Raw genomic sequence first — 18,536 nt, forward strand, 5'->3', positions numbered from 1 at the left:
ATTATACCCTCAGCTAGTACTAGGAATGTAAACATAAGGCACTTTCCCCCAAACTCCCATGTGTTTATAATGTTGAGTAAAACCCCCATGTCTACCACTAAGGCAGGTTCTTTTACAACCTCCAAGTCCTTTGACCTGTCTAAGCTGTTCCACAGCATAACCTTTCACCACAAGGGGGAGCCAAAATGTACACCAAACTGTTCTTTACTCCCCATTCAGGCCACAGACAAGGGACAAGTGTCTGTCTGGTCCCTTTCCCCAACCAGGTCATCCAAAACAACTTTTAAGCCATTTTGGAAATCTTTCAAGAATATTGAATTACCTTCATTTGAAAGATGAACACCATCCAACCGATAAAGTTCGGGGTGATGGAATAGTATTAACAGGTGACTGATGACCAGGCAAGAATTCCTCAATAATGCATTTAATCTTTCACTATTAACTGTTTTCTAGCTACATCCAATTTACGTGGATTACCTTCACTTCTCCAAATCTGTCAGGGTAAAATATCTGACCAAATTAATCTCACTCCAGGCCATGTGTGGCATATGGTTTCAAAATCATTCCTTGCTTGCCAAATCAGGGTCTTGCTCTTCATCAAGCCTAAGTCATTCCCACCAAGGTGTATCGCCAGCATGTCAGGGTGAGGACCAACCAACTCTTCAAACAACAAAGTGAGTAGGTCGTTCCACCGCAGGCCTCATCTGCCCAGCCATTCAATTGTGGCAATGTCACTAAGACCAAGGTGGGCACCCAAATGACTGGACCGCACCTGCCATACCGCCCAGTAAATCATACTGTGACCACAGATGAGAACACATAATCTACTGGAATGAAATCTGTAAGCTAACAAAAGGCACAACTTAACCAATGTACTTGAACTTTTGAACCTTACGAACATAATTCCTGTAAGTTGCTGATTTTCAGTGACCTATGCATTTAATTATTGCAGTGTCTAGTTCCATAGCAGCAGCAGTTCACACAGCTCCGATGCGGAAAGAATGGGTACCAAATCTGACACCATTAAGACCAAGATTAGATTGGTCTTCTGATTTGTCTTAGATCTCCTAACCCTCAGGATTGCTTAGGACTGGAGTGTGGGTTTGGTGCAGCTTCTGGCCTCTTAGGATACATGCATCATTTAAACATCATACCTCCAAATTGACCCGAAGCAGCTTTATTTTGGCCTGTCTGTTCAGGCCTAAACATTCAAAAAGTCATTTTACCAACTGTACTAGATAATACAAGTGCCTGAGTTAATAATTGTTTATTTTGAAACTATAGAAATAACATCAGTTTAAAACACCTGTTCAATAAAGTTCAGTTTTTATTTCAACAAAAGCTTGTTTCCAGTTTAAATAACATCCACGTTACCATCATTATGCAGTATTTTAAAGCAAAGAGTTTAAAAGGGTCAGCTTCAGTCTGGGTACCAATGTCACATTATTATTTTGGTGGCAGTCATATTAAGGAGAGTGTGCATTTCACATCAGCGTGACATAAACTGGTGGCAGCGGTGAGATGGTAGGGCCCAGAGTGCTGTCATCCAAGGAATAAAGGAATATAAAACCCTCCCTCCACGGCCAACTGTCATCATCCAGCCTGGAGGGAGTGAGGGGGTGGGTAGGGGCTAATTTTGTATTGCAATTTTTACTGTACACCGCTATGATCATTGCGGAATAGCAGTCTATAAATAAAACTTATTATTATTATTATTATTATTAGTAGTAGTAGTAGTAGTAGTAGTAGAGAAGTGTACATCATGGGGCCTTCAGTCTTTTTGTGCACTAAAGGGACTCCTAAGTTGTTGGCAAGCAACAAATTGCTCCATCAGAAGGGCACATAGGCCAGTCCCTGACCTGCCTCCAAACAGAAAGTCATCTAAATAATGTATTACCCCCTGAAGCCCAAATTGCATTTGGCACCGCCCATTCCAAAAAGGTCTCAACCTGCATTTCTACACGTTTGCAACCTATCGATGGAATGTATTTATGTAAGCCTATTTTGAAAACTTGAATGGGACTAGAATCTTGTGTGGAAATTGTTTAAATAATACAGATAAGGCCAGCTGTGCTGCCTGAGGCAAAGGATAAAATGGCATGGGGAAGATGGCATGTTCCTATTTCTCATCATCTCAACCTGCATTTCTACACAGAGAGACTGACAAGACTGACACTTGGATAATAGGGAAGCATCCTTTTCTGCACCTGAAGGCAGATAGCTGACTAGCTGAGGTAGTTAAAGGAAAGCTATATGGCACACGTAACTCTTTCTTCTAATATATTTGTACAAGTTCCCTTCTCCCTAACATTTGCTGTCCCTTACTCTGCCTGATCACAGTGCCATCTCTGACAACAGAAGTATGGTTGTGTGGATTAATGAACACATTACACAGTGGCAAACCTGTGCCAGTCATCAAGCATACTCTCCGCAGGGAGTTGCAACTGGCTCTGGCTCCCTGACAAATGAGACTAATGATACAGCAAATAACATTTTGTTGCATTGATTGCTTAAATTCTGTTGGTGTATTCTGAAGCCACCTTGCATGCATACCTTAAAATGTTACGTGTAAAGCAGTATATTCATTCTCATTCTTCATAACTGTGCTACAATTTCTGCTTGTAACTTTAATGTATCAGTACCAACATATTGTCATTTGTCGTGTTACAAAGCTACAATGCCTCAACAGCTCCACTTAGTAATAATTTCAAAAAGTATCTTCATCCAAGCCTTTTCCTAGAACTTTATCTTCTGGATTGCTTTGTCTGGAAAAGGAGCAAAAGTTCCAGTGAAATGTCTGCAAGTTAAAAAGGCAAAAAGGCAATTAAAAATAATGGATACATACAATTAAGACCAAACTCTTTTCAGAATCAGAAAAAAAATATACTAAGATATATTGTTGGATTGCTTAGTGAACAAGGTTGTGAAAGGAACAGTATTAATGTGTAATGTCTCAGTTTACTATCCAGTTTTTCAGTTGTGAGCAGGAAGCATTTTAATGAGGGAAAATAGGGATGATCTTAACCATGGCTTGGAATTACATCTTTCCAAATTTGATAGGACACTTCAGAGACTCTGATATTACAACTGGTAGTCTTTTTAGCATGTGGCCTTCATGCCAAATATTTGCTCCCCTATTCCTCCTATGATGTTCTTAAAACTTCATAGTACACTGGGCCTTTGGTATCCTCTTGGGTTTGGTTCCAGGACAACCCTTGGATATCAAAATTTGTGGATATTCAAACCCCATTATATATAATGGGTTAGTAAAATGATGCCCCTCATATAAAATTGCAAAATTAAGATTTGTTTTTGTGATGTGATATATATATATATATATATATATATATATATATATATATAGATGGGATATTTTGAAGCCATGGATGGTTGAATACATGACATATATGAATATGTTATCCATGTTTATGGTTCTTGTGGTCTCTTCCAACTCTATAATTCTATTCTTTCATTCTTTCAACAGTGTTTTGATTGTATCTTCCTGTGTGACAGGGGCTGGACTGGATGGTTTTTGTGTTCTCTTCCAACTCTATGATTTTATTATTCAAGGTGCAAATCCTATTTTGAAGCATATTCATTGCTTCATTGGCATTAGATCTTTCACTGATTCAGGGTGGTAGATTCATCCATAGGCCAGAAGCCTCTTGGTAAAGTCCACCAGCCCAAAGTCTCTTGCTCATGTATTATTGTTATCATTGTTATTGTCATTTTACTGTAGTATAAGGGTCATATTCAGCTCACTATTGTGCAAGTGTAACTATTGAACAAGTGCTTGCTTATTTTGGCTACCAGCTTTTTCAGTTGATTAAATGGCTCCTAAGTGAGATGTGGAGATAGCCTGATCAGTGTCTTCATTACCATTCTCTTTTCACTACACATTTATTGTTGTGCAGTGGAGCCACCTATGTTGTTACATATGTATCCAGTTGCATAATAGCACCATCAATTATAGGGGTAACATGATGCAACTGCTTCATAATTCCACAAATGTCCATATAGTGTCAGACCTCAGTGTCAATGTCCCCAGTGTCAGCCTCAGACACATTCCCTCTGTCTCTCATTAGACCTTCCTATGTTAGGCATACAGCTTAAATGGCTTAGACTGAAAATCATTGGTAGTGTGTCAGATGTTGTAAGACTCTACAGTGGCTACTTATGTATCTGAATCATGACATTCCTCTGTGGTATCAGCATGATTAGTTGCATAAATCGGCCATTACATTCCAGTTTGGGGCTAAAATTCAACATCACCTAGTGTCTAAATATTCTGAACAATGGAAGAGTCAGTTTACCATAAATAAGATGATGTGCTATATTTCTCTGGAAAAAGGAAAAGGAGAAACCTCTTAACACAGAAGATCTTCTAAGGCACTCCAACCCAAATGGAGTTCTAGATTTGAAGATAGTGGCCTGTTTTGGTGGTCTAATTCAACAAGTTGGTAGACAAGTGTCCAGCTTCAGATTTAATGATTTCAGGGTTTATTCGTTTTTCACATAAATAAATAAATAAATGAGTTATAACAATTAAAAATCCCACTTCACAAATAAATAGTCACCAAGAGATTTAAAGGTACTAGAGTATTCTTTTCCATAACATGCAAGATTTATACACAGAACTTCTATTCTACATATAAGGCTCCAGTGCATTCAGTTTAACAAGCTCTTCTCCTGCCACATGAAATAGTACTGCCCAGACATAGGTTTATTGCCTTGGGGAGAACAGATAGACCAATGTATTTTATTACAAGATGAAAACAGCCCCAGAGATAATCGAGACTTTACACTGGATAGCTTCAAACATACAGGTGAGTATAACACTAATCCCATCCATAAAACAAAGAGTGTTTGATTGATATAATATACCTTCATGTTGTGATTATTTATATCTTTCCGTTTCTTGATTTCCTCTGTAGTGGCAGTGACTGAAATCCATCTGATGAAAGCATTGTTTATTTTAATTTCTTTTCTTTTCAAGTGTCAAAATAATACAATGTTTCATGCTGTTCCAGAACAGGAGAGGCTTGTCTGATGACACGTAAACTGTAATTATTGTGATATGCATATGCAGTGTGATGTTGGTGAATGACTTTGGAGCATAAGTTTAAAGCTGACCTTCACTGTGATTCAGATTACAGTCTCTACTCTCCATTGGCACTCTTTTCTTCTCAATCCATGTTTCAACTTTGTTATGGCGTGCTCCACACAGAAAAGAAAATAAGCCCTGGATTTTGTCTGCAAGTGGGAGTCTTTACAAAAGGAATCCAGGTTTTGTGATAAGCTATGAGCAAAGTTTCATCAGTACACATTTCATTATTGAGATCTTGTATGTCTTTAAATACAAGTGGTTTATATGACCCACTTTTTAAAGGACAGATCTCATATGATTTCATTCTTTTTTAAAGCTCCCTTTCGAGATATTATTGAATATACAATGAACCTGACTTTTAAAAAGAAGCTTGTCAATCTGCATTTCAGATGTGGAGCAACTTATAGCTCTTCAGATGCTTTCAAACATCAACTCTTCCCTCCCTCACCATTGGCCATGAGGGCTACAGATGATAAGAATTGCAGTCCAACACATCTGAAAGACCACATGGTTTCTACCCCAGTGTATTCAAAAATCTTAGTTTTAAAAGGTTTTACTCATTCCTCCATGATAGGTTAATAATAAATTATACCTTCAGAAAGTAATTTTCCATAGGACTGGTAATTTTCCATAGGACTGGACTATGTGGTATGTCTATGTGGATTTAATAATGATTGGGGGGTGCATTTGTTTGTTTGTTTGTTTGTTTGTTTGTTTGTTTATTAAACAAATCTGCCAATGAAGATTTCCACACCAGCTCAGAAATGCTGGTAAAATGTTGCTGGATCATTCAGGAAGCACACGTGTGTGCAAACCTGGTTCGCTTCCTGAATGTCAGTGAATCTTCGACTCCCTCTAGTGTCATTGAATCGTTCCAGGAGAGGGGATTTCCTCTGAACAGAAACTTTGCATTCAGAGGAAATCCCCTCTCCCTGAACGTTTCACTGATGCTAAAGGAAGTCGACTGATGTTCAGGTAGTGCACCAGGCTTGCAGACATGAGCGCTTTCTGAACGACCCAGCAACATTTTACCAGCGCTTCTGAGCTGGGGTGGAAATCTTCAAAGTCACATCTAGTTGTGCCCTGTGTTCCAGAATTCCCTTTTTGAAATACCTACCTAGTGATGAGTTCTATCTAAAACAGATAGTGTCATTCCTTTTCTAAAGGTATCAAATCCAGGACTTTGTGAGCACATATTCATGCTGTACCTCCAACATTTACCTTCTTTAAGTTGCAACACTACATTAATTGTCATGTCAACATCCTATGAAATCCTGGAATTTGCAACTGAGGGAGGAATATTTACAATTCCCACACAGAATGCTCCCCCATGCCTCACCAAACTACATTCCCAAAGTTACCTCAGAATGCAGTCATGCCAGTTGAAGTGGAATCATAGTGCTATTACTGTGTACCTTGAAAGGCCCCTGCACAACTTGTGCTGCGCTAGAGACAGGGAAAAAAATACATTCAAAAATATTCAGAAAAATGTGCCAAGAGGAATCCTGAACCGATGAGAATCTTTGCAGTTCAGGACTTATTCCATGCAAAATTCATTCATTTTTGTTTTGCACAGAAAACGGCACTTCTGAACAGGAAACAACATTTTCTGTGCAGGAATGAAAGAGGCCTGCAAAACACTAAAAATCAATACCATCAATACTTCCCTTCTGCTATAAAGAGCCCTGCAGGAGCCAGAATCCCAACATTGGAGAACTTCCTTCATTACCACTCTTATAGGACAGCAACCTCAATCAAGTAAGATACGTCTATATTTAGGTATTCATTAGTGTCCACTTGCATCTCAATACTCCTGACTCATTTGATTAAGTTCTGTTTGTTTTCTTCATTCTGATTTTTAATCAAAGTTCCCCAGCTTAATTTTGATGAGATTGTATGCTTTATAGTTCAGTACTTGACTATTAATAAGCAATGAGATTTTTGCCCACATTTTTGCTTCAGTGAATGAATATACTTCTCTTGCGTTAATGTGCTATAGCACACTGAAAACTGATTTAGTGGCATCTTGATCCATTCAGAAGTGTTTTTAAAAAATCCTAGCAACACAGTGTTGTTTGTGGATACATCAGAACTATATTCTGAAAACGTTCATAAGCTTTTGAAAAACTGAGGGCTATTCGGATGTAGATAATTTCTTCCAGGAACTGTGTAAAATATCTCTATTTTCTGTTTGAAGTCATGAAAACTTCAAAACAATATTTTCCATAGTACTATCACTGGAGAAGAAAAGAAGAAAGAATTGATATAAAGTACATGCAGATATGGTGGCTGTCATGGCAGACTTGTGAAAATACATGCTAGGTTTCCTAAAAAAAAACAATCATGTACCTGATCATTTGCTTTCTTTTAGTTACTTCCTTTCACTCATGGATCACAGATTTTGCACAACCAATACTATAGAAACATGGACCGTAAAACCATGAATCAGGGAAAGATAGACACTGTAAAACAAGTAATGACACATATAAACTTTGAGATACTTAGCTAAATGAGCAAAAGTGGACAGCAATTATACATTTTGAGTCAAATATTGCATAGTGTTTTACTCAGGAAAGGAAAATCTAAGGAGAAACGGGGTGGCATTTATAGTGAGGAAAGATGTAGTAAAAGAAGTCAAAGGATATAATGCGAAGTTTGACTGAATAATACAAAAAAGATTTCAGGGAAAACAAATCAATATAATCATAATCCAAGTTATGCTCCAGCTACAGAGGCAGAAGAAGAAACTGAAAGATTCTATGCTAGATGCCAAATGGAAATTGGCCATACACCAAAACAAGTGTGTATAAATCATAGGCAATTGGAATGAAAAAGTGGGAAACAAGAACAGAATGGAAGATGGTAGGAATACGTGGCCTAGAATCCAAAAATGAAGGAGAGTGATTGATTGAAATTTGAAAGGTCAACAGTTTGTTTACTGCAAACATATTCTTCAAGCTACCCAAGAGGTGTTTGTATACATGGACATCACCTCAAAAACAATATAGAAATCCAATAGACTTCATAATTGGAAGCAATAAATGGAAAAGTTCCACTCTCTCTGCTGAAACAAGACCAGGAGGAGTTTTTGTCACACACCATGAACTGGTGTGTGTGTGTGTGTGTGTGTGTGTGTGTGTGTGTGTGTGTATAGAGAGAGAGAGAAGCTAAAGAACATTAGATCAACCACTGTGCCAAAATATAAATTGAAGAACATTCCCAAAGAATTTAAAGATAATGTAAAAAAATAGATATGCACTTTTAAGCCTAATTGACTAGTAGCCACAAGAACTCTGGACTGAAGTCAAGGACATTGATAGAGGAATTAAAAAAATATATGCTGCAATAAAGAAAGAGGACCCTCAATGGATGATAGATGAAACTCTTCAATCCCTTAAGGACAGACAAGAAGTGAAAGTAAAAGGGGATAGAAATAGAGTCAGAACCCTGAAAGCCACTGTTCCTCAGCTTGTGCACAGGGACAACGATAATTACTATCATAATTAATCCAGAGAAATAGAAGACGACAAGAGAAAAAGAGACCACTTCCACAACATCTGAGATATAAAAGGGACATTTAAAACAAGAATGGGGATGCTCTACAGCTTGCAGGGGAACACATTACATTACCAAGTAGAAATAAAAAGACAATGTAAACAATACATGGGAGAACTATATAAAACAAATGGGCAGGATCACAGATTCATTAAAGGAACCATTTGAAGATGAACCTACAATTTTAGAAAGTGAAGTAGAAGCTATACTCAGACCACTTGGGAAAAATAAATCACCAGGAATTGATGGCACACCAGTAGAGCTGCTTCACGCTACAGAAACAGCCTACTCTTTAGTTCTTACTAAAATTTGTCAACAAATATGGGGGGGAAAAAACCTACAATGGCCCACAAATTGAAGTATATATTCCAGTCCTTAAGAAAGGGGATACCAGGAACTGCAGTAGCTACAGGACTGTTGCATTAATTCCCCATGCAAACAAAGTCATTCTCAACAAAGACAGTTAACATATATGGAGTCAGAAATACCAGATATCCAAGCTGGGTTCAGACAAGGAAGAGAAACAGGCATCATACTCCAAATATAAATTGGCTGAGTACATTAAAGAATTTCAGAAGATAATCAGTCTGTGCTTTATAGCAAAGGTTTTCATTGGCTCTTTACAGATTGTCAAAATATGGCGGTCTGCCGGCGCTGCTCTTTGCTGCGCGAGGGAGCCGCTGAGTGCAAACCGTGCGACTCCCTCACACAGCAAAAAAGGAGCTCCGTAATGGAGCTCCTTCTTGCGGCGCAGCTATGACGCCACGAAGCGCACTGGCGCACTCGCGGCATCATAACCGCCGCAACATGTGCAGAAGCACAGCGTCTGCTACGTAAAAATGGCAGCGGCTGTCTGAAACGGCCGCCGTCATTTTTTACGCGCAGAGTGCGTATTAGGGTTAGGGAGTTGCGGAAGCACCGCACCTCCCTAACCCTAGTACGCGCTCTGCGCGTACTTTCGTGCCCATCTGTAATGGGCCATTGTGTCTATCATGAAAAACTATTTATCACTCTTAAAGAAATGGGTCTGCCACATCATTTGATTGACAAGATGTGTAAGCTGCACTCATGATGTATACCTGTATACAAGACAAGAAGCTACCATCAGCACAGACTATAGAGAAATGGAATGGTTTCCAATTGGCAAAGGGGTCTGGCAAGGCTGCATTTTATCACTACATCTTTTTAACTTGTACACTGAACATATCATACGCAAAGCAGGATTAGATTTATAGGAAAGAGTCATGAAAATTGGAGGAAGGAGCATCAACAGTGTTAGATGTGTAGATGGCATCATGTTACCATCAGAAAATTGCAAAAACATGGAACAATATCCAAATAAAGTCAAAGAAGAAGGTGGAGGCAGATTTACAGTTCAAAATTAAGAAAACAAAAATAATAACCAGAGGTGGTTTGCACAACTTTAAAGGAGACAATGAAGACATTGAAGCAGGTCAAAATATTCCATACCTTGGCTCAGTCATTAATCATAATGGAGACCGCACGCAAGAAATCAAAAGTCTAGGAGCTGGAAGGTCAGCTATGAAGGAACTAGACAAGATCCTGAAGTTATATCACTGAATAGTAAAGTTAGGATTGTTCATGTCATTGCTTTTCCTATCTCTATGTATGCCTGTGAAAGCTGGACAGTGAAGAAAGCTAAGAGGAAGAAAATCAACTCATATGAAAGTTGGTGCAAGAGAAAAGTTCTACAGATACCATGGACTGCTAAAAAGACCAAGGCTGAACTCTCCCTAGAAGCCAAGATGACTAAACTGAGACTGTTGTACTTTGGACATATAGCATGAGAAGACAGGACTCACTAAAATAAAGACAATATGCTTGGTAAGGTAGAAGGCAGTAGAAAAGAAGAAGATCACATTCCAGAAAAACTCAATGAAGGAATCCAGGGCCCTCAATCTGCAAGACCAGACCAGAGCTGTTCATGATAGGGTGACTTGGAGGTCTGGCATTCAAAAGGTTGCCATAAATCATAGTCGACTTGACAGCAGTTAACAACAAAATGTTACTTGTCTAAATCTAGCTCACATAGGACTGCTATTTTTGAATGTTGTGGAAAGACAATTTTGAAAAAACCATTTTAATCCATTTTAAATAATTGTTAACAAAATTGTGTTATCACTAAAGTTGCCTACTAAATATGTTCTTAATGTGCTTGTTGAGATTAACACCTCCAATACTTTTGAAATCAGTCAAACATCTTTGTGATTGCAGTGGTGTAATTACATCTTTATATCTTTTAAGTGAATACATCTGTCATCTTGAATAAAAAGACTTCTTAAATTACCATAATATAACAATATTTCGCAAGGAGTTGAACTCACTCTACTTTCAACTTTTCCCAGACTTGTAAGACGGAACATTTTAAACTGTTTCTAATAGTTTATTGTACTCTGTGGCATGGATCTCAAATTAGCAAAAGGGTGTTCTTGGAAGGGAACTTTCTCATAGCCTGGCAACTTCTCCCCCACAAACACTTAGGCTCACTGAAGAAACTGCCTAGTGAAGGGTGTGAGCTCTGTATAAGTTTTGATGAGGTATTGATGGCTTCTGTTGGGTGGAAGATAAAATGAGTTTCTTTCTTCCTTTGAGCTTAAACTTAACAGTAGGCCTTCCACATTCATGTGGGTTAGAGGTGCAGCACCCCTTGAAAGTAGCGAAACAGTGAATATCATACCCCCCCCAAAAAAAACCATAAATGCTAGACCCCTTTTCTGCCAACAATGTCAGGTTTGTTTTCAATTGTATCCTGAATGTATTTTAGACCCATTTTAGCTATTTTTCATAGAACTTATGTTTGAGTGTTGTTGTTTTTTAAAAACTGCATAGTCCATCTTTTTGCTAAATTTTTATTTTTAATTTTGTAAGTCACCTTGGGTCCCTTGGTAGGAGAAATGCAGGATATAGATTTTATAAATAAGTAATTCTTCTTCCCACACTTAAACCCACATAATCCAAAATTCAAATAAAATTATTATTATTATTAACCTTTATTTATGAAGCGCTGTAAATTTACACAGCGCTGTACATGCAATCTTTTTAGTTAGACGTTCCCTGCCCTCGGGCTTACAATCTAAAAAGATGTGACACAGAAGGAGAAGAGAGTGGTGGAGGGAAAGGGTAAGAGGTCCAGCAGTTCCTCTCTACCTCTGAGGCCTGGACCAAGGCAGATGGACTGGAGGGAGGGCTTGGCTTCATAACAGATGGTTAATCATTTTCCAGGGAAATACCTACTCTCAAGTAGGATAATGCATATACAGTACATAGCAATACAGGAAATGGTTTGATAAACAGGCACCAAAAGAACATCAAGTAGTAAGCGACAATTATGCAATGCCTGGGAAGGCTTCTCTGAACAGGATGGTTTTCAACTCCATTTTGAAGCTGGTTAAAGAGGTGATGGCTCTTGCTTGTGGGGGAAGAAGGTTCCAGGAGTGAGGGGCAGCAAGTGAAAAGGGGCGAATCCAGGATGAGGCAGAGGAAATCCTGGGCTGAGACAGGAACCCTTGATTACCAGAACGGAGGGCCCTGGTGGGAAGGTGAGGAGAAAGAAGGTCTGATAAGTAAGGAGGGGCCAGTCCATGGAGGGCTTTAAATCTTGACAGCAGGAGCTTATACTGAATGCGGAAAGGGAGGGGGAGCCAGTGAAGGGATGCCAACACAGGAGAGATGTGGTCAGAGCGGTGGGTGGAAGTGATAATGCGTGCAGCTGAACGCTGAACAGAGATTAAAGGACAGAGGTGAGAATGAGGAAGCCCAGCCAGGAGGACGTTACAGTAATCCAGTCGTGAGACCAATCTCCCAAACTCCAATAGATATGCAATGCAGGGCAAGCAAAATTCCCTCATCAACCTTTTTCTAATATTTCCAATCAGAGTCACAAATTCCTACCCAGCTGTGAAACAACTACTACTAATGTGGAGCCGAAGGCTTTCATGGCCGGCATCCATAGTTTTTTGTGGGATTTGCGGATTCTTCTAGAACATGGCCCCATAGCCTGAAAACCCCACCAAAAACTACTACCAACTTTCATTGCCCCCAAGCATGGGTAGGTGGGCTGAGAGTGAGTGGCAAAAGAGAACAAGCAGGGGGCAGATGGGGCCTGTACTGGCTTCTTTCTCTGCCCCTTGATGTCAGCATGGCACAACAGAATTGTCCTCAACTGTGACCATCTCTTCTGAGAGGCATGAACATCCTCTCTGCTTCCACGGCCCATAGATTCATTCTCCTAACTGCCTCCCAAAAGTGCATTTTCAAAGAAGTAGACAAAGGCAAAACACTCAGCAGGGAAGATTCACAACTGAATCAAACATACAGGTGTCTACCTAACCCCAGGTATTCTTCGCAGTCTTGCTTCTTGCAGAAATATATAGAGCATGCACTGTTTTCATACCTTCCAGGATAATGCATTTGAAACAGGAGGCTTAGATTGCATCTATGCTGCAGAATTAATGTAGTTTGACATCTTTACCTGCCATGACTCACTGCTATGGAACTCTGGGATTTGTAGTTTTGTGAAATATTAACCTTCTCTATCAGAGAGCTGTGGTGCCACAACTGCAAATCCCGGGTTTCCATAAAATGGAGCCATGACACTTAAAATGGTGCCAAGCTTCATTAAGTCTGTTGTGTGGCAGCAGCCCTAGAAAATTACAACTGCTGTTGTAGGTTGTTGTTGCTATTGTTATGAGTCTTCAAGTCAAGCCCTGTCATTGGTTTTTCTTAGCAGAGTTTGTTGAGAGAAGATTTGCTATTGTTTTTTTCTCAGGCTGAGAGAGATTGGCTTATCCAAGGGAGTTTCCATGGCTGAACATATCAGGCAGAAAATGAAGTTCCTGAAAATGTTCTCTTTTGTCTTGCTCCTGTAAGGTACTTCCAGTTTCACCTAATATTCTTTTTCACTGGTTTTGCCCACAAGCTCAGAGCAATGGTTGTTTAAAAGTCCGAGACACACACAGAATAATAACTATTTCCACCCAAGTTTTCCTATTAAGGGCTTAAAAAAAACACTCAAGAATTCATCAAGAAAGTTTGAAAAATTCATACATTTTGTAACAAGTCTATAGAGTGGGAGCAGGCCTTTCCATCTAGGATTGGAACAAAATATTGAAGGCATTTTTGTTGTAGCAACTTCTATGGCAAGCATGAGGGACAATGGTGTACCTTTCATTGAAATGCAGTAAGGCTGGAAACATTTTGAGCTTTATTGGACTCTTCATAGAGTCTATATATTACCTAGCTAGGACTGAGAGTGGAGATTTTAAAAACTCATGGTTTGGAGTAACTCCAGATTACAGTACTATATTTTGTTTAGAAAGACAAGTTTGTTACAGGAGTTTCTTGCCAGAATTTTCTGTTATGAAAAAAGTACCCTTTTGCACAGTGCTCAGTGTTCTGTACCATTCAGTTTGTCCAGTGTCAGAGTGACATTTCAAACAGTGCAATCCAATCCATAAGATTATACAATGAAAAATACGGGTATTTTTTCCCTGAATCTAATTATAGTAAAGTCTAAGCCACGGTTGAAATTTACCCATCAAGTGGTGCAAAAACCTGGCAACATTTTGTTCACATTATTTTGTCAATTAAAATGTTTTATATACATATAAAAAAGAAGCTTATGTATTTGGATATTTATTTATTTATTTATTTATTTATTTATTTATTTATTTATTTCTATTCTGCCTTTCTCCCAGAAGGCAAGCAGGGAGGGGGGCAAGCCTGTGATCAGGGTGGGATGAAGAGAAAGCCTACTCCTGAATATCTTAAGGCTCTGGTAGGTTCATATGGGGAGATATGTTTTCTTAGATAGTCTGGCCCTAAGCCATGTAGTGCTTTATAGGTCATGACCAGCAATTTGAAGTGTCCCCAGAAATAAATGGGTAGCCAGTGAAGCTGTTTCAACAAAGGAGTTATATACTCCCTACAACTGCCCCCAGTCAGCATTCTGGCTGCAGCGTTTTGAACCTGCTGAAGTTTCTGAACAATTTCCAAAGGCAGTCCAATGAAGATATGTTAGGGGAATTTGGATTCTTTAGATATGAGTAATGAGCATTTGATGAAGAATACCAAAGCTCCATTCATATACTCCATAGAACTCTTATCCATCTTGCCTTGCCTCCCAGCTACAGAGGGTCTTGGAGGATATGGATTATCTGGACCCATTTCAAACCGGCTTCCGGGCGGGCTATGAGGTTGAGACTGCCATGGTCGCCTTGGTCGATGATCTCCGTCTGGGCATGGACAGGGGTAGCGTGTCCCTGTTAGTGCTCTTGGACATCTCTGCAGCCTTCGATACCATCGACCATGGTATCCTTCTGGATCGCCTGGGGGAGTTGGGAATCGGGGGCACTGCTCTACAGTGGCTCCGTTCCTACCTCTCAGGCAGATTCCAGATGGTGGAGCTGGGGGACTGTCGCTCTGACAAGAGGGCCCTTACATCTGGGGTCCCTCAGGGAGCGATCTTGTCCCCTATGCTATTCAACATTTACATGAAGCCGCTGGGAGAGATCATCCGGAGACACGGGGTGCGGTGTTATCAGTACGCTGATGACACCCAAATAGTCTTCTCTGTGTCTCCGACTGATGCAGTGACTAGGGATGGCATGTCTCCGCTCAATGCCTGTCTGGAGTCGGTAATGGGCTGGATGAGGGAAAACAGACTCAGCCTGAATCCAGAGAAAACGGAAGTACTTGTGATAGGCTCTCCCGGTCCTGAGAAGGAAATTTGTCCACCTGTCCTGAACGGGGTCACGCTCCCCGTGAAGGACACAGTTCGCAGTTTGGGGGTGCTTCTGGACTCATCGCCTCATCTGACTTCGCAGGTGGATGCGACAGTTAGAAGTACCTGTTACCAGCTTCGGCTGATATGCCAGCGGCGTCCCTACCTGAACCGGGGGGACCTTGAAACAGTGGTACATGCTCTGGTGACCTCTAGACTTGATTTCTGTAATGCGCTCTACATGGGGCAACCCTTGTACCAAACTCGGAAGCTGCAGTTGGTTCAAAATATGGCCGCTAGGCTGGTCACTGGTAGTTCCAGGGCCAGCCACATAACACCTATATTGAAAGATCTGCATTGGCTTCCAATCCGCTTCTGGGCCCAATACAAGGTGTTGGTTGTTACCTATAAAGCCCTAAATGGCTTGGGCCCAGAGTACTTGGAGGACCGCCTCTCCCCATATAATCCGCCCCGCACTCTTAGGTCAGGTGGGAAAAAACTTTTGAGAGTTCCCAAGATGAGATATGTAGCGACTGCGCAAAGGGCTTTTTCTGCAGTGGCCCCGCAGTCTTGGAACTCTCTCCCTGATGAGCTCCACTCGGCCCCCTCCCTGGAGTCATTTAAGAAAAACCTCAAGACTCACCTATTTCTCCAAGCCTTTCCCCACATGTCCTGACTATCATCTTCTCCTGTGTATTGTGTGTTGTATTATTAGATTGTTTTATCGACTTTAACTGGTTTTAATTATTAGGAATGAATGATGGATTTTTTAATGATGTATTGTATTGTACGGTTTTAATATGGGGGATTTTTGCTGTTTTAATTTTTATTTGTAATTTGTTTCGTACTGTATTGTATTTTATTACTATCTTGTAAACCACTGTGATCGAAGGAACGGAGGTATATAAATAAAATCTCATTCATTCATTCATTCATCTTCTGGTGAGGTTATTGTAACATTACAATTGAATTGCATAGAGATGAGTAAACTTCCTTTCCTTCTGTTTGGAAAACTGTATTTGCACCTTGAAATCTGAGGACTACACTTCCCAACATGCCTTGCTGTGACATGTATCACTTTCTTGAGACGGAGAGTTACCCTTCCAGGGAGAATGGATGAACAGAAAGAGGGAAGGAGAGACAGTTGGAATAATGTATGCTTCCTTACAGCACCAGTAAGGAAACTGAGAGATGGAGTATAGTGCAATGTTAATAGTCTGGAAACAATGGCACTGTTTCAGGGAAAGTGCAAGGACAAAAATATGTGGCCAATATGTGATGCAAAGATCTGTCAAGTTCATTTTTAATGCACTTGTCAGAATCCCACAATTGAAATTCTCATCTCATCCAAGTTTCATATTGGGAAACAACTACAACAAAAGTAACTCCATCTTCACCCGCTCCTTCCACCTGCTTTGAAATGTGTACATGTACTGACACAACATTCCTCTAAAATATTCATTTTGTTCATGGTGTTATTCATATACACATTTCTTTGTGTATTTTATCAATGAGGGGGGAAAACACATTTATTTGCATATTTTCCAAATATATGCATTTTAAATTGTGCCAAGTTATTTACATGACGTGGGAGTTGAGAGGAGTAATCTGACACTTGCAGGTTTTTTTCCAAGTGATGAAATAAAATAAAATAAAGTTAAAATACATATGCAGTTTGATTGATACTCTCATGGGGTATAAAGTGGATAAAATCTATAAAATACCTAGATTAATGCAAATTTCTTTCCTATCCCTAGGTCTAGTGCACTGTTGAAGCTCTCCAGTTGTATTATTGAGGGGGCAAATATAGAAACTTGAGCTGTTACATTTTGAAACCAGTTGGTTTGTGTCACTCCCTAGCTAGAAACAAGCATCCTTGTTTACCTGCCCTATTAAATTATCTGTTGTTTGTTAACTACATGTCAGACTTGTTAATTTGCCCCTAGCAAAAATAATGACATTATTTCATGTATCACTTTCTTGAGATGGAGCATTCACTAAGGCTCAAATAAGTTTTCAGAAAGTCTGCATTTCAAAGTAAATAAATAATATACTTCACATGCTACACATGACATCGTTTCTGGGTTGAAATTTGTGAAAAGATTAAAAAAATATTGAAAATAGGAGGAAGGAACATCAATAATCTAAGATATGCAGGTGACACCATACTGTTAGCAGAAAACTTTGGAGACCTAAAGCGACTATGGAGTCAAGGAAGAAAGTGCAAAGATAGGCTTACTGTTGAACATAAAGAAAATAAAAATAATGTCCATGGAGGGTTTTAAAAAGTTCAATCTCGACAATGAGAAAATAGAAATAGCAGAAGAGTTCCTATATCTGGGATCAAACATAGATCAGAACAGGGATTGCAGTAAAGAAATCAGAAGAAGACTAAGAATGGGAAGGGCAGCTATGAAAGAACTAGAAAAAGTCCTAAAGAGCAAAAATATACAACTCAGCATGAAAGTCAGAATCCTACAAGCAATTGTATCCCCTGTTATCATATACGGGTTCAAGTGCTGGACAATTAAGAAAATGGACAAAAAGAAAATAAATTCATTTGAGATGTCATGCTGGAGAAGAGTGCTGAGAATATCATGGTCAGCAAAAAGAACAAATAGGTAGGCCCTAGAGCAGATCAAACCTAGAATTTCCCTAGAGGCTAAGATGACTAAACTGAGGCTGTCATGCTTTGGTCACATAATGAGAAGACACGACTCATTAGAAAAGACAATAATGTTGGGGAAAGTGGAAGTACTTAGGAAGAGAGGAACAACAACAACAACAACAACAATAATGTTAGCATCTTTGCCAAGTGGTAGAGGGACAACAGGGAAGAAAACACTTTAATCCACTCCCTGTTTAGCATAGAGTTCCAGAGTAGCTATTGAGAAGTCCCTGTCACACATCCCATCTTATGTACAGCACAGAAGGGTCTCCACCAAAGAACATGAAACCTGTGCAGATTCTTACAAAAATGCATGCTTTTAAGCTCTATTCAATTCAATAGGTTATAATGAAGACTGTGAATTATACTCAGAAATGAAATAGAAACTAGTGAATCTTTTTAGACCAAGAGAGACACATGGTCCCAGTGAGCAGTCTATTTAAAGGCAGCCCTATTTTGACTAT

At 39.6% G+C, this 18,536-nt stretch overlaps 1 pseudogene; it reads right to left on the reverse strand.

Annotated features, from left to right (window-relative positions):
• Nucleotides 1-215: 215 nt before the first annotated feature.
• On the reverse strand, nucleotides 216-901 carry LOC149319154 (uncharacterized; annotated as a pseudogene).
• Between the last annotated feature and the right edge of the window lie 17,635 nt (nucleotides 902-18,536).

This window comes from Sceloporus occidentalis, unplaced genomic scaffold (genome assembly GCF_023333645.1).
Source record: "Sceloporus occidentalis isolate IW3139 unplaced genomic scaffold, rSceOcc1.0.p SCAF_2, whole genome shotgun sequence".
NCBI lineage: Eukaryota > Metazoa > Chordata > Lepidosauria > Squamata > Phrynosomatidae > Sceloporus > Sceloporus occidentalis.